This window comes from Otolemur garnettii, unplaced genomic scaffold (genome assembly GCF_000181295.1).
Source record: "Otolemur garnettii isolate 467f Iridium unplaced genomic scaffold, OtoGar3 scaffold00078, whole genome shotgun sequence".
In the NCBI taxonomy this organism is placed as follows: Eukaryota; Metazoa; Chordata; class Mammalia; order Primates; family Galagidae; genus Otolemur; species Otolemur garnettii.
Genome location: NW_003852473.1, coordinates 3905748 through 3920991, shown reverse-complemented (window position 1 = coordinate 3920991; position 15244 = coordinate 3905748). Strand labels below are relative to the sequence as shown.

General features: G+C 43.6%; 1 pseudogene; it reads right to left on the bottom strand.

Moving 5' to 3' along the window:
- The window catches only part of LOC100964477, a 158387-nt pseudogene that overhangs the window by 142359 nt on the left and 784 nt on the right, over positions 1-15244 (bottom strand).

The following is a 15244-nucleotide window of genomic DNA, read 5'->3' as shown; positions in this document are numbered from 1 at the left end:
TTCCATGACAAATACACTTCACAGAGACTGTAGAACAGGCACCCAGTGTTCTAATCTCATGAATATTTTGAGTAGTTAAGTAGAGCACAGGATGTAAATAGGAGAAGGGGGTGGAAATAAATGCTTTTGCTAAAGCTTATCTGTAAACAGAAGGCTCAGAGTTTGCATTTGAGTTTCTTCCTGTTTAATTCTTTACGTGTTGTGTCTTTAAATATGTGTGACTGTGTTTGCCTGAAGTTTTAAAGCAGTTTGTAAAATAAACTGATAGCCGGCAGAGCATATTTAAACAGGTTATTTAGCATTCTGGTCCTAATGGGTTAAGAGCCTCAAGTGGGATAGTCTGATCATACACGTTAATTTCATCCCTGCCACGCGATCTGGCAAGGCTTAGCGCACATACTCCTGCAAATTACTGGAAATACCACATTCCCCTGAGACAAAGTGACAGCTATGAAACTAAGTAGTATAAGCCAGAGATTCCAATACACAATAAACAAACACACCTCCAGCAAATTTCTCTGCCCCACTCGTGCAAGTGGAATACAGTCTTGTCTAAACAGTAACAAGCAACTCTCCATGATTAATGTTGGAAAATAACACAGCTCTCTGGCATTGTTTTCATACACCTCCGGGACCTTCTTTCCCCTCTTCTTGAAAAGCAGGGATCAGGAATGATCAGGGAAAATCCTCCCCAGAAGGGGTCACTGGCCAGACTCAGGTAGAGCTGATGTGATTCACAATAGCCTGCTATGATTTTTATTCACAATTTAAAACCCCAAAAGATTTCTTTAAGAAAAATGTATTGTATGTGATTGCTGAATTATTGATTGAATTGATTATCCTAATAAATAGAATCCTTCAGTTAAATGAAACAAACCAATGTGATGTTAAGCTTTCACCACTGATTTCTTCTCAGACTGAAAGATTAATCCTTTCTAAATAGTGATATTTAGGCCAGGATCTCTGTTTTGGTTGTTTTTGTACAGCCCTGAACTTGTGGGGATCCCTTCTGAATTTACTCCCTGGCTGGGCTCTGCTGCCCCAGCTGCACATCCGAGCCGCCACTGCTCCCCTCCTCCTCTCCACCTGCGACGGCATACATGGCGGCCTCCACGCAGCACCCTTGACTGCCACTGCTGTTCTGCTCTGCTCTGCTACCTGGGCTCAGTCCTCATCAAGCCACACTCACCTGCTCTTTGGTCACTGTGTCTACTTTCCCTACACAGCCTACAACCACCGGAAGGCTAAATGTCACCCCTCTCAAGACGCCCAGCAAAGGAAGCTTCAGAATTTGTAGATAAGAGGGGCTTACAAGCAGTCATCTGCTCAGAATTTGAAACCAGAACTTCAGCAAAATCAGATATGGAAGAATGGGGAGCAGATGCAGATTGTAGGGGATACCCTCCAATCCCACAACCTCCCTACTGAAATCTCCGAAGACTCGGATAGTCCACAGCCATCCCCCTGCCTGCTAGAAAGCTGGAGCCATCAGTCAGATCTTTAGTCTCTGCTTTCCCACTGAGATGAGAGGGGCTATTAATTAACTCCAGAGACCTGGAGCTGTGGAGAAGGTGAGGTGGTTAGGTTCACATCCAGGAGGAGTCACCAGGAAGAGCCACCCCAAGGAGAGAGGGGCGTCTACACGGAAGGAACTTCTGCAGTAGCTGGGGCTGGGGGGAGCTTTAAAATTATACTTAGCTCAGCAGACTTTCACTGTAACTTTTCATTCACCAGTTTACCTCTATGCAGACCCAACCCCTCTGAGACGATGCCTCAGTTTAACCATCGGCAGACGGGGCAGGACAAGCCCACGTCCTACGTGGAGGGGCTGTGAAGGTCAAGTGAGAACCACACGCCCAGTGCCTGCAACCGCTTCGAGCACAGTAAACACTCTAAAACTTATTTCTACTATATTAAAGTTGAATCTATTTATTTTATTTCTTCCACATACATAAAATTAGTCCCCTAATGAGAACTTTATTGACATTGAATGAATGCAAAGCGGACTAGAATTCTTCCTCGGGGAAGTCGGCACCACTGTGCCAAGCACCGCTATCCTTCCTCCGGCATCCGCTATTGTCAGAGCAACAACTGGTTTTTACCATGTCAGAATACTCGTAATCTTGGGTAGAACGTGTTCCTAATGAGATCGCCACCATAGCCTAACGCTTCTGAGTTTGCTGAAAGAAGTTATGCCTCGACTCTGTCAGTCACATCTGTCGTCAACATAGGAGTGGGGAAAAGATACACAACATCCCTCGAAGACTACCTCAACAAGACTGTTCCTCTGGAAATGGTTTAATAGCAACATGAAGATCACAGTGCCCTTGTTTCACTGTTTTCTATTGTTACCTGGACCTGGAATGGCAGCCACCGGTTTTCACGTCTTTCTTTCTGCCCTCACTGGGTACAATATCGTCAAGTATTTTTTTTAAAGCCACCTCTATGTACTGCTCCTAGCCAACCTTCTGAGGTTTCAAGATTTTTAAATATATAAAAGCAGCTGCCTGTGACCCAGCAGACAAGCATTACAAGTGACATTTACAAACACCATTCCTTCACTCCCAGTTCACAGGCATTTTGACAAGAAGAAAATACAAACCTTCACTCATGCCAGGGCAAACATTCCAAAACTAAATGATTTACATGGTAATAGGCAGAGGTTAAATTCACATAGTTCATAGCCTTCTTGCCAACTGTACTCAAACCTCTCAAGTTTATGCAAATCTTTGGCCTTTCTATATCTTAATATTTTGATGATGATCATTGAGGTCATGAGGTTGGGTCTCTGTATATGAGAACATTTAACCAAAAATGTATATATATAGTAGGAATCATTTTCTTTTATTTCTTAAGTTGTTTTTTGATTTTGGGGGGGGGGGTTTGAGACAGAGTCACACCATGTTGCCCATGGTAGAGTGCCGCGGCATCACAGCTTACAATGACCTCAAACTCTTGGGCTTAAGCAATTCTCTTGCTTCAGCCTCCCAAGTAGCTGGGACTACAGGAGCCTGCCACAATGCCTGGCTATTTTGTGTGTGTGCATAGTTGTCATTGTTGTTGGCAGGCCCAGGCTGGGTTCGAACCTGCCAGCTCCAGTGCATGTGGCTGGCACCCCTAGCTGCTGAGCTACAGGTGCCGAGGCTATTTGTTAAGTTTTTTATTTCAAATTAACATGAGGCCAAAAATGTTTAGGTTAGGCAGCACCTGTGGCTCAGAGAAGTAGGGCACCAGCCCCATGTGCTGGAGGTGGTGAGTTTAAACCTGACCCTGGCCAAAAACTGCAAAAAAAAAAAAAAAAAACCCAAATGTTTAGGGTACACTGTTTTCAATACTAAGGTAAAGTTCAAGTTGTCGTTGAGCCCTTCACCCAGGGGGTGTGCTGACACCCTCACATTGTGCACATTAAGTGAGATCCCACCAATTGCCTTCTGTCCTCCCCTCTCCTTGCTTCTCCCTTACTAGACTATATTTGTGTTTTTCCTTCCTTTTGTGTAGTTATTTATATATTGGTTTACATTGGACACTTTTTTTTTACAGTATGAACCATTTTTTTAAATGAGCTATTTATTTTAAAAATGAGCTTTAGACAAATAATACCTTAAATGATAGTTAATATAAATTATTACTAAATGCCAATTAAAGCAATGGTGCTTTCCTTGGCAAAATCTCCTGCCATTGAAAACTGCAGTGGCATTTCAATTTACCAAGTACACAGTTTCCCACTCAAATCCCAGAACGGCCAACGAGAGAACAGGCTCCAATAGTACCTTGGGATGGGGAGATGGAATTGTGAAATTGAAAAACACATCTTTAAAAAAGGTATTGATGTGACTTTAAGGAGAATTTTTTTAAAAGAGGTTAAATTTAAGCTAATTTTATTTCACTTTGTCAGATCCAAATATTTGCATTTCCTAAGGGGAGCTGTTTGTTGTTCAGGTTACAGTTCTGGTTTCATGTATATGGAAATGTCACTTGTCAGTTCCAAAGTTACAGCATCAGTATTACAACATCCTGATGTGCGTCCATTCAACATGAGGAGAGGAGTGTTGACTAATCTACCCAAGAAAATGGATTCTGAGTTACTTCTTCAGACACGACACTTCTAGGAAGTGACCTTAGGTAAGACACTTCAAATAAGGAATTTTTCAGTAACCACTCTCCAGATAGATGGCATTTGAGAACAGGTGTGTCCCCTGATACACACACCTCCATCCTCTACATCCTCTGAGCCTCCAGGAACTCCTTTCTTTTCTTTTCTCAGACACACGTCTAAGCAATTGCAGGGAGCTACAGTACTACAGTTTTCCTTTCTTGCTTCCTTACTTGCTTTTTTTCTTTCTTTCCTTTTATTTTCCTTTCTTTCTTTTCTGTTAGAGAGCTGTAAACAAGAAGACTCCTTACCCCATGGTGCTTCGATTGGAATACATTTACAAAATTAACTTTGAAAAAAATTGGAGTTGATTAGCTACATTAGATATTCTGTCAACAAATTCAACTCATCCTAATCAGTTATAATTAACACTGAAGCCTGATGAGAGGCACAGCAGGAGCAGCCAGTGGCCGTGCTGAACGGCCCCTCCAGGGGACTGGGCAGAGGCTGCTCAGGATCTTCACCTTGGAGAAGAAGAGCGTTTGCTGCTTCGGCCAAATTGGCAAAAGAAACATGTGCCCAGCTTCTAATAGTTACAAGACTGTTTTGGGCACATTTAGCAAACTTGGCAGGCAGATGTTACTTTTCTCCAGGAATAGGATGTGAATTTTGGAATCCTGGCACTTCAACAAAGTCAAATGCCAACCTAACCCACGCTTTCCACCATGGTTCTTCAGCTCAAGAATATTAGAGAACATCTCTGGGCAAAGGCAGCAATAATTGAATTAGCATGCTTGTGTGGGCCAAAATAACCCCTAGATGATGGAAGGAAGGGGGCTGGTCATTGGGCTACACCAGGCACATTGCCCTGACTGGCAGGCGGGAGCTCCCACGGGGCTTTGCTCTCACCAGCAAGCGCCAAGGCCATCCAGGCAGCCGCACTCCCCACCACTCCTTCAGCTTCCCACTGGGAATAAATGCTGCCTTTGTTTCACTCGGACTTATCATTACTTTATAAAACAGATGCTCTTTTTTGCTACTGACTCCTTATAGTTCTGCTGGGAATAAAGGAGAGAAATAGAATCTAGTATCATAATTAGCATCTATGGATTTATCATGCATAGGAATCCTCCCACCCACTCCTGTGAGTCCCAGAACTCCTTCCTGGTCAGTCTCTGCTGCTCCAGATCCACTCCAGCCAGTGCCACTGCCCAGACGGAGGTGTCCCCTCTGTCACTCGGGTTTCTGTCTCTCCTTCTATGGTACTCAGTTCTTATCAGTCTGCAAACATCAAACATGCAGATCTTTTTTTTTTTTTTTTCCTGGAGTCTGTCACCCTAGGTAGAGTGCCATGGCATCATCACAGCTCACAGCAACCTCAAACTCTTGGACCCAAGATATCCTCCTGCCTCAGCCTCCAGAGTAGGGCCTGCAGGAGCCCACCCCAGCACCTAGCTATCTTTCCTACTTTTAGTAGAGACAAGGTTTCACTCTTGCTTGGGCTGGTCTTGAACTCCTAAACTCAAGAAATCCACCCTCGCAGCCTCCCAGAGTGCTGGGATTACAGGCCTGAGCCACCTTACCCGGCCACCAATCTTTTTATTCCTAAGTCACCTTCCTCGAGATCTTCCTTCCTTACTTTTTAGTCTTCCAGATCTTATTTCCACCCTCTCTCCTCTATCGCACGCTCCCCTCCACCCCCACCCCCACCCCCACCCCCCGACTAAAGACCGTCTTCACCCTTGGAGCCCTCTCTGCACATGGGAGGGGACTAACCACCCACCTGTGCTTCACCCTCCTCCCCCGCCCAGTGCAAGCCATGCTAATGCTCTGAACCTTCTCATCAACCTCTCGGGTTGACCGTCCTGTCCCTGTTAAATACTGATTTACCCCTTGGTCCTCCTTCCTCAGGTCTCCTTTTTACTTCTGAAAGGAGACCACTGAGGCAGATGTTTATCTGCATACTCCCTGGGGTCCAGGGTAGGAACACCCTGAAGGGCTGATGTTACTTGACTCTGATTAATATTAAAACATATCCTCACATTAAAGTTGTACACATAAGAGTTTTCATTTAGCTGAGTATTTAGCAAGCTCACTTGTAAAACAAAATTTAAAAACAAATACATATGTATCAAAAAATAAAATATAAAATCAAAATGAATTTTTACACGAAGCATAAACTTACCAGGAAAATCTGCTTTTTATGCCCCAGGTCTCCCCTCATCAAACAATTCTGTTTCATGTTTTCAATAAGTTCGTGGACAATTCCACATGGATCTCTAACAGGATCCTGACACCTTATATTGAAAAATGATCTCTCATCTCCTCTCAAACCTGCTTCCGCTCCCAGGTCCCTATTTCTACCAGTAGTGCCAACAGTCGGATAGAGGCGCGGTCTCCAGACCTGCCAGCACCCTGACTTCTCAGTCCCTTTGGTTGCTGTGTCCAAGCGGTTGCCAAGCCTGCAAATCCACAATCACTCTTTCATCAGTTTTCTTATCTCCCTTCTACTGTGGTTACCGGCTAGCTCCCTCTTCTCCGCCTCAAGCGTCACTGTCAGTAATCCTCCAGGCGCGCTCGGCCTCCTTCGCACCGCCCACATTGGTAATACAAACTTTCCTCATACTTGGCATTTTCACTTTCAAACATTTTCACAATTACAGTGTCTATTGTATCACAATAAAACTCCTTCCCTGGCATTCGAAGCCTTCCCTAGTCACATGTTATCTTACCTTTCTCTGCTTTTATCCACCCAAGTTCTTGAATGAAAACAGTTCATTCAAGCCTTATAAAAACATTACCATTTTTCCTACATATAAGGGGAAAAACCAAAGTCAGCGGTTAAGACATTAACTACATGGACATCTCAATAGGCAAAGTTTAGCTCTTAAACCCACCATGCCATGCCCCTTTTTACCCAATAGGGGGCACTACATCCATGAGACGGAGGGTGCGGGGCAGAGCAGGTGACCTGCTGCAGACGCTGAGGTTTAATCGCACTTCACCTCCTGCCTTCTTTCCACGGACAGCATCACTGACAAGTCTCTTGGGCCTATTGGATTTCCATGCATGTGTATTTCTTTGCTTCCGTGTGATCTCAGCAGGGATAAATGAACCTAAGATATTAAAATGCAATTTGTTCAGATCTTTGCCTTCAGGGCGAGCACTGAGATGCTGCCATCAGCCAGAAAATTTGTGATCTAATTTAGAAGCAGTGAGCCATGCTCTTTTCTCAGACACTTCAGAAAACTGCACTGGGTTCCCACGTACCTATGGTTTTGTGCAAGGTTTTCTTTCAAGCTATAAACAATGTTGATTTTTTTCTTCACTTTGCCATTTCAAGAAAGATTCACTTACTAAAAGCAGGAAGTAGGAACTATGCTCTTCAGCTATCACTCCATTGAAATGCCATATTGTGCGAGGGACCTACGTTTAATCTCTTGGAATCTGCTCTATCAAAGACTTCCACACTGACCCACTTTCTACCGGGACTTTTTGGGTGGACTCTTCCCCGGCCCTTTGCAAACCATGCTCCACAGTCAGCACAGGATTGGCTTAGGTAAAGAATTCCTCATGCTCTGAAAGATTTTTCACCCAATTATCATCAGGTTAACATCCTTAATACTGCCACTAACCCCAAATCAAAGGAAGGCTTTCAGCTTTTCTACAGACAGTTCTACTGATGTTAGTTGCCCTCTCCTCTTAGCTAAAGACAGCTGATTGTTAGTTCATTGGTTATTTCATTTTCTTCTTTTAATTGTTTAGAGAAAAAAAATGTTGGGTTATAAAAGGTATATGCCAGGTGAAAATTCTAGACTTTTTCTAATCCTAAGGAATAGTTAGAGGTGGAAGGAATTGGATATGATTTTGTTTAAAGGAATGCAGCATGGTGAGCAGTTGGATTAAATCCAATTTAAGGAAGAGCCAGCAGCTGCAGACGGATGAGTTACTGGACATCCTGGCAAAGATCTGAGAGATTTAAAGTCTGTTTGAGGATTAAAAATTTCCTAATAGTCTCTTACTACTCACAAAGGAAACAGAAAAATGAAAGGTTTTTAATTCAGAAATGAAATTTAAGATGGCTCCCATTTTATTTTTACCTAGCCTGGTAGACACATACCCAGGGAATGTAAATAAGGAGCAATGTGCTCACATCCACTTCAGAGGAACTTAATACCAAAATGCCAGCCTCGCAGCCGGAAATCAGGTGAAGCTGGCATTTCCCTTACTTCTTTCTGGCAACTTTGTGAAATACAACTTTTCCCAAACAAGGTGTTTCCTACTGCAAGGGAACAGAAAGCACTAGAAACTAGAATCCTCGGGTCTTCACTTTAAAAACAAGGGCAGCCCAGATGGACTGTCTGCTGCAGACGGGATGTCCTTCACCAACACTGGTGGGCTGGAAGCTGTTCAGAAATGTGACTAAAAGGGATTTGAGGGGTTTTTGGTTGTTGTTTTTTTTTTGTTTGTTTGTTTTTTGTTTGTTTGTTTGTTTGTTTGATATGGAACCTTAAGCTGTCCCTCTGGGTAGAGTACCATGGCATCACAGCTCACAGCAACCTCCAACTCCTGGGCTCAAGCGATTCTCCTGTCACCACCTCCCAAGTAGCTGGGACTACAGGCACCTTCCACAGTGCCTGGCTATTTTTTGGTTGTAGCCTTCATTGTTGTTTGGTGGGCTCAGGCTGGATTCGAACCCACCAGCTCAGGTCCATGTGGCTGATGCCTTAGCCACTTGAGCCATAGGCGCCGAGCCAGATTTGAGGTTTTTAAAATAAAATGTTCCCTCCTCGAAACTCAGACAGTAGATCCAAGGAAAACACCCTTCTCAGACAAGGCAGCAGAGCAATGGGCCAGCAAGTGTGCAGCCAGTGACCAGGCCGCGTCTACGGCCACCCCCATAAACGACCTTGCTAAAGCAGAGTACAGACACAGTCTGCAAACTTGTGTCCACCTCCAGATCCCAGGTTTCAATCAACTGGTCTCACTTCCTTACTACAAAACACAGTGTAACTTCGGAGAATGGGATGATGCCCACCCTATGCTACAACTTTACATTTCAGCTCCTGGATCTAATATCGAAGAGAAGTGAGGAGGATAATGGCAGGGACATTACCAAAAGGTCTTTAATCAGAGCTCACAATAGGCGTGTCTTTTCTTTCTAAATCCAACCTATCATGATATTCTCCTTCCCTTAAAATAACAAAGATTCCACACAGATTATGAGAACAACTTTGCAAGCTTAATCAAAAGGCATATCCATTTCTAGGAATGGGTTTGTTTTTCGATCCCATTTTCCTGTGAAAACCTTTATTAGATTCTCAAATCTAAGTGCTCTCTGACCATATAATTTAGCAGAATACTGCATTTCCATAAGCCTATTTTCATCACACAGTCAATTGTTCATCATGAATATAAATATAATCCCTAGGCTCCCACAAAATGTGGTACACCTTTAGCACTTCCTTAAAATAAAAGTTGTATAAATTGTCACTGAAAATTACACAGCCACATTACCTGTATTTCAAAATTGTACTGATTAAGTCTTTCAAAAACCAACCCATTCAACAGAGATAATTAGATAGCATAGGAAGCTCTAACATGAAATCAAAGAATTTAAGTCTCATTGTAAGCTCCAAGTGCCAATCAGAGCCGTGTGTCTAATGTTTATAAGGCGAGAGTGTCACCTACTGGCAAGCATTAAGGATTGCAATGTCTGACCAAGATGTGCTGATTTCATCCTTGCTATCTGACAATGACAGGGTTTCCTTGTACATCTGAACTGCTTGGGTTATGTCAGGTGTACAGTTTGCCATGCCGGACGTTAATATTTTTGTAAGAATACCACATAAAAATAGTTTGCATAACCATGTTTGTTCCCTTGATTTTTTTAGACTATGCTCTCCAACTATAATCTCAACAAGATCAATGACATTATTTTATTCACTGATGTATTCTACTGGGCCTGGAACAGTGCCTGACACTTTTCAAAAATTAGTTATGTAAATGAATGAAAGAATAAATGAGCAGAATGATACTACTTGTATCCTTGAGCTTTAAGGAATTGTAGCATATTGGCTGATAACCTAAGTGTTAAAGACAAAAAAGTCCTGAGTTAAAACTATGGTTCTTTGTTCTGTTCCCTGTCTTGGACTTCTGTCATATTTCTTAAGTTTCGGTTTGCTTATCTATAAAGGAGTAAAACCAACGTAGTTGGGACAATTAAAAGGGCAAATGTTTATAAAGCACTTGGCACAAAGTAAGTGCATAATAATTGATAGTATAACCATTATTATTAAATTTTATCATTTTGGGAATGTAAAGTAGTGCCAACATTGTGGGAAACAGTGTAGAGGTTCCTCAGAAAACTAAAAAGAGAACGACCTATGATCCAGGGATCCCATGCTGGCTTTGTAGCCCAAAGAAAAATTGGTATATTGAAGTGACATCTGCACCCCTATGTTTACTGCAGCACTATTCACAATAGCCAAGATATGGAATCAGCCTAAGTGCCTGTTAATGGAAAAATGAATAAAGAAAATGTGATATATTCACAATAGAATTCTATTCACCCATAAAAAAAAGTGAAGTTTTTTCATTTGCAACAACATGGATGGAAATGGAGCCTATTATGTTAAGTGAAATGCACCAGGTACAGAAAGACACATTTTTCACGTCTTCATTTATATGCAGAAGCTAAAAAAGTGTGTCTCATGAAGGTGGAGAGTAGAGGGATGGTTTCCAGAGAGGGAGAGATGAAGAGAAGTTGTCTAGTGGGCACAAACAGACACTCAGAAGGAACAAGTTCTAGTATTTGACAGTACGGCAGGAAAATTATGGTTAATATTTTATCATATATTTCAAAACAGCTGGAAGCTGTGTTCCCACAGAAAGAAAAGATCAACGTTTGAGGTGATGGATATCCTAATTACCCTGATTTGGTAATTATGCATTGTGTATGTCTCAAATTATCACTTGTACCTCCCCCCAAAATGTGTAAATATGCATCAGTTTTAAAATACCTAAATAATAAATAAATTATATGATTCTAACACAACTGAGGGTTTTTCAGAAACTTAATAAAGACATCAAGGAGGTTTGTTTCCTGGTTTTATGCCGAGAGCTCTTCCCTCTCTGCCACGCTTATCCTCAATGTCCAGCCTGCATCTAATCTACCAAGTCCTACAATTCCATCAAGTGCTGGTCCCAAGCCAGTATGGTCAGAGACCCTTGGGTTGTTAGGAGTTAGTGTGATAGCTGAATCCCTATTCTAAAAATGTCTAACTATCAGCCTCCTGATCAGTGACCAAAAAAAGAAAAATAATAAAAATCTCTAACTGTTCTCTGAAGTGCTTGAATAGGTCAGAATCTCTGATGGGTTTTACAAGGGTTTTAATTTATATTACAGCTGATATTACATTTTGTTGCCTGCCAGGGAACCATTCTGTACTTGCAGAGAAATATCTACTCATGAGTGTTTCTGATAGAATATTAAGCAAGCAACAGAAAACTCACTGGAATTGACTCAAATGTTAATGCGCTCGACAGTCTCCTGTAACGTGGAGTCCAGAGGCAGCGGTGCGGCTGACCCAGCAGTGTGACGATGTCAAGGAAAGCCCGGGATCTTCCTGTTCCATGCTCTTCTATCCACAGTGTTGTTTTACACTGAAGGTGGCTCTTCTTGTGGCCTTAGGATGCTTCTGGCAGAAGTCTGGACCTAGCGGTGATGGTATTCACCTTCCGCAGGAGAGAGAGCACGACTCCCAGAAAGAGCCCAGGAGAGAAAGGAGGAGCTTTCCCAGAAAGCCCCAGTGAGCCATTGCTCTTGGCTCAATGGTCAAAATATGAAAACATCATGTCTATTCTTGAACTGGTTGATTCTTTTTTTTTTTTTTGAGACAGAGTCTCACTAGAGTGATATGCTGTCACAGCTCACAGCAACCTTAAATTCTTGGACTTAAGCAATTCTCTTGCCTCAGCCTCCCAAGTAGCTAGGACTACAGGTGCCCACCACAATGCCCAGCTATTTTGTATTGCAGTTGTCATTGTTGTTTGGCAGGCCCAGGCCAGGTTCAAACCCACAAGCCCCAGTGCGTGGGGCTGACGCCATAACCACTGTGCTACAGGTGCTGAGCCAAATTGGTTGATTCTTAAAATTAATCTCACTGGCTTAGAGACTGAGATCAATCAAGATGCATTCCTGGAGACAGAGGGGTCAGACTCCGCTGAGTCCTGCAGGCTGCGTGAAGGAGAAGCCTGAGCAAATCTGGCTTGTTAAACAAAAATTCCAGACAAAGGAATGAATGGAAGCAGGGCAAGCAGCTGAGACTTCCTACACTAATGAGGGTTCACAGACAGAGAAGTCTGGTCTAGGGAAAAAATGGCAGTATGTGGAATTAGTCCTGATTTTTAAAAAAGTCCCTGAAATAGCTGTTTTAAGGGAACGCTTTTTGACAGTCCCCATACAAGGGGTCTGATATACTTCCACAGAGATTGGTCTGTTCAGAGCCAAACATACTCAGGTCTATAGAAACATAAAAGTTCTGAAATCACTTACTAAACATGATTCACGCTTGGCTACAGAAACATGCGTTAAACTCTCAACAAGGACAGGGTTTATTGTTTCTCTGGGTCTCACTCTCCCCACCTGTTGGGTACAAGAGGCAGTAGATGAGTTCAAAGGTTTGCTAACTGTTGCGTTCCTGTCTGTGCATCCATGTCCACCTACATCACCAAGGGAACAGACGTAAGGATTTGCACGTTTTTATTCTTCATTCTAGTAATGGACCTCCTATTCTACAGACTCCACTGGATAAGGAAGTGACAGAGAGAGAGACATGGAAGGGTAAAGCAATTTTCTGCCTTCCAAAGCTTCTATTGGGAAGAAAAGGCAGATGTAAGAAAAAGTTAGAAAATAGGGCAGCAAACAGTTGCTAAGCAACCGTGGAGCAGAATAGAGCAGTGTCCTGGGCAGCAAGTGGGAGGTGAGGTGGGAGGTTAGGCTCAAGCTGCACTGGAAGAAGAGGGGGAACAAAAAGAGGAAGGACATTTAAGCAAACACGGTGGGTCAGGAATTGCTTTAACATGTTCATAAAACTGAGAAGACAAGAATGAGATTATGGATGACATCGACGATTGTGCTAGATGGTGTGACAGCTGCAGGTTCCTGCGCCCTGCCGGTGCCAGCACGTTAGTGACAACATTCCATACAGTCCTCATAATAACTCCACATGTCACCCTCCACTTACCTTGCCCGAAATCACAAATGTACATGCATAGGAAGTAGTAAATCCGTGGCTAAAACACAGGGCCGTGCAGCTGGGAGGCCACAGCACTGTCCTTTACCTCACTTCCCTGTACCTTGTCTTTCCAGAACATCCCTCGAGCCCGAATGCCGGGGTGCACACCCAGTCACCATGAGGCCCTTAACTTAGAAAAACAAGGACGTTTGCCCGGAGGCTACATCTTCTTTCATCCCAGTGAAAATAATCATCCGACAGAGAGGGGGGATGTGGTTGGGGAAGGGGCACGGTTTCATAACTTGGGTGATCTACTTATTAGAACGATGCCGGTGACAATGATGGCACTGCTTGTTAGTCCCTGAAATGTCAACATCTGGACCTATTTGAGAAATGACACGCTTGTATCCTGAAACTGGATTGACAGACTCTGCTGGAAAGTGATGTGGGTTTTGGGTTGTGGGTTCCCTCGGTCGTGCTGCTGACAGAAGGCTCGGCGCTGCCCTGCCCAGACACGGCTGCTCTCTGTCTTGTGCAGAGCAGCGCTTCTGCAAGATGCTCCACTCAGCCTGCATATCCAGAGCTCTTAAGTCGGTCTCTAGGGCCCAGGCCTGCTCTGGCAGTGTCACCCAGAGCCTACCATGTGACACCCCCACGGTCCATCACCTGGGCAGCATTGTTCACATGGAAATGGAGATCCTGCCCCTTGGCCCTAAGTCCCAAACAAACGCCCAGGAAGTCATGTACCGTGACTGCCGAGCTTCCCTCGCCAGCCACTGTTCCCTCCCCTCCAATTGTAAAAAATGCCATTTGATCTGTGACCTGCATTTAAAAACTGACATCTGATGGTTAGGGCGGTCATTACACATCATTTAAAAGTTATTTCTGCCTTGTTAACTGCATTACTCTGTGATCAAATTATGGGATAATTTAGAGGAATTCAGGCATATTGATTGTATAATCCATAATGTGTGTAATTAATAACTACCCCCAAAAAGCTCTTGTGAGAAATTGTAAGGATTCACATTAGACGAGAAGGCAAAGCCTGAATGGTCCTTTCTCCTCGGTGCCTTTTATTAACTACGCATAAAGGGAAAGCTTTCAAAGGAGAGGAAAGCAAGATTCCAAGCCAGAATTTATGGCTTGAATAGCAAGTTGCACAGTTTACATTTCTAATGGCCAGGTGGCTGTGCAGTGGGAGTCCCCTTGCCACGAGTGCCTGGGACATCATCTTTCTGGAGGCATATATTTGGGGGTGCTCTGGCTGCTGGATTTCTCACCCACAATTCTTGAGTCACTGATGAGGCCCATCCTCACGGGAGGGCAGCAGTGGTCCAGACTGCCCTGTCTCACAGCTGACGGCATTCAGCCATTCCGTTAACGTAGGCTGTTTCCATTGACATGATTTATACTGGTGGTAGTAAAGGTGACAAGGGTCAGATCCCTGACCTCTTAAATTTTATCCTGCCATGTACAACACTAGGTTCCCAAATATGTGCACACACAAACCTTATTTACTATGAACTAGAATATCAGCCCCAATCTCTCTTCTGTTATCCTACCCCGTGAACCCAGGCAGAGTTTCCACAAGACCAGACACACCTGAGCTCTGTTCTGGGGGCCAACTCAGGGTACCCTTCAGTGGCCCCTTCATCTTGTTCACTTGGGTCCTGGCCAGCCTACCAAGAGCCCAGTGGCACTTGAATGGGTCCATCCCCACAAAGGGAAGAGATGCACTAATTCAAAGGAGATGCACTAATTCAAAAAAAAGGTCTGCCTTGGCCATTTGCTAAGCAAAGGAAACGTGATCATGTTTGGTGTTTATACCTGGCTGGCTGGACATCTGCATCAATTACTGTCCTCCTTTTCGACCCCCACTGATGCTCCACGTGCTGGCACAGTGACCTGACCA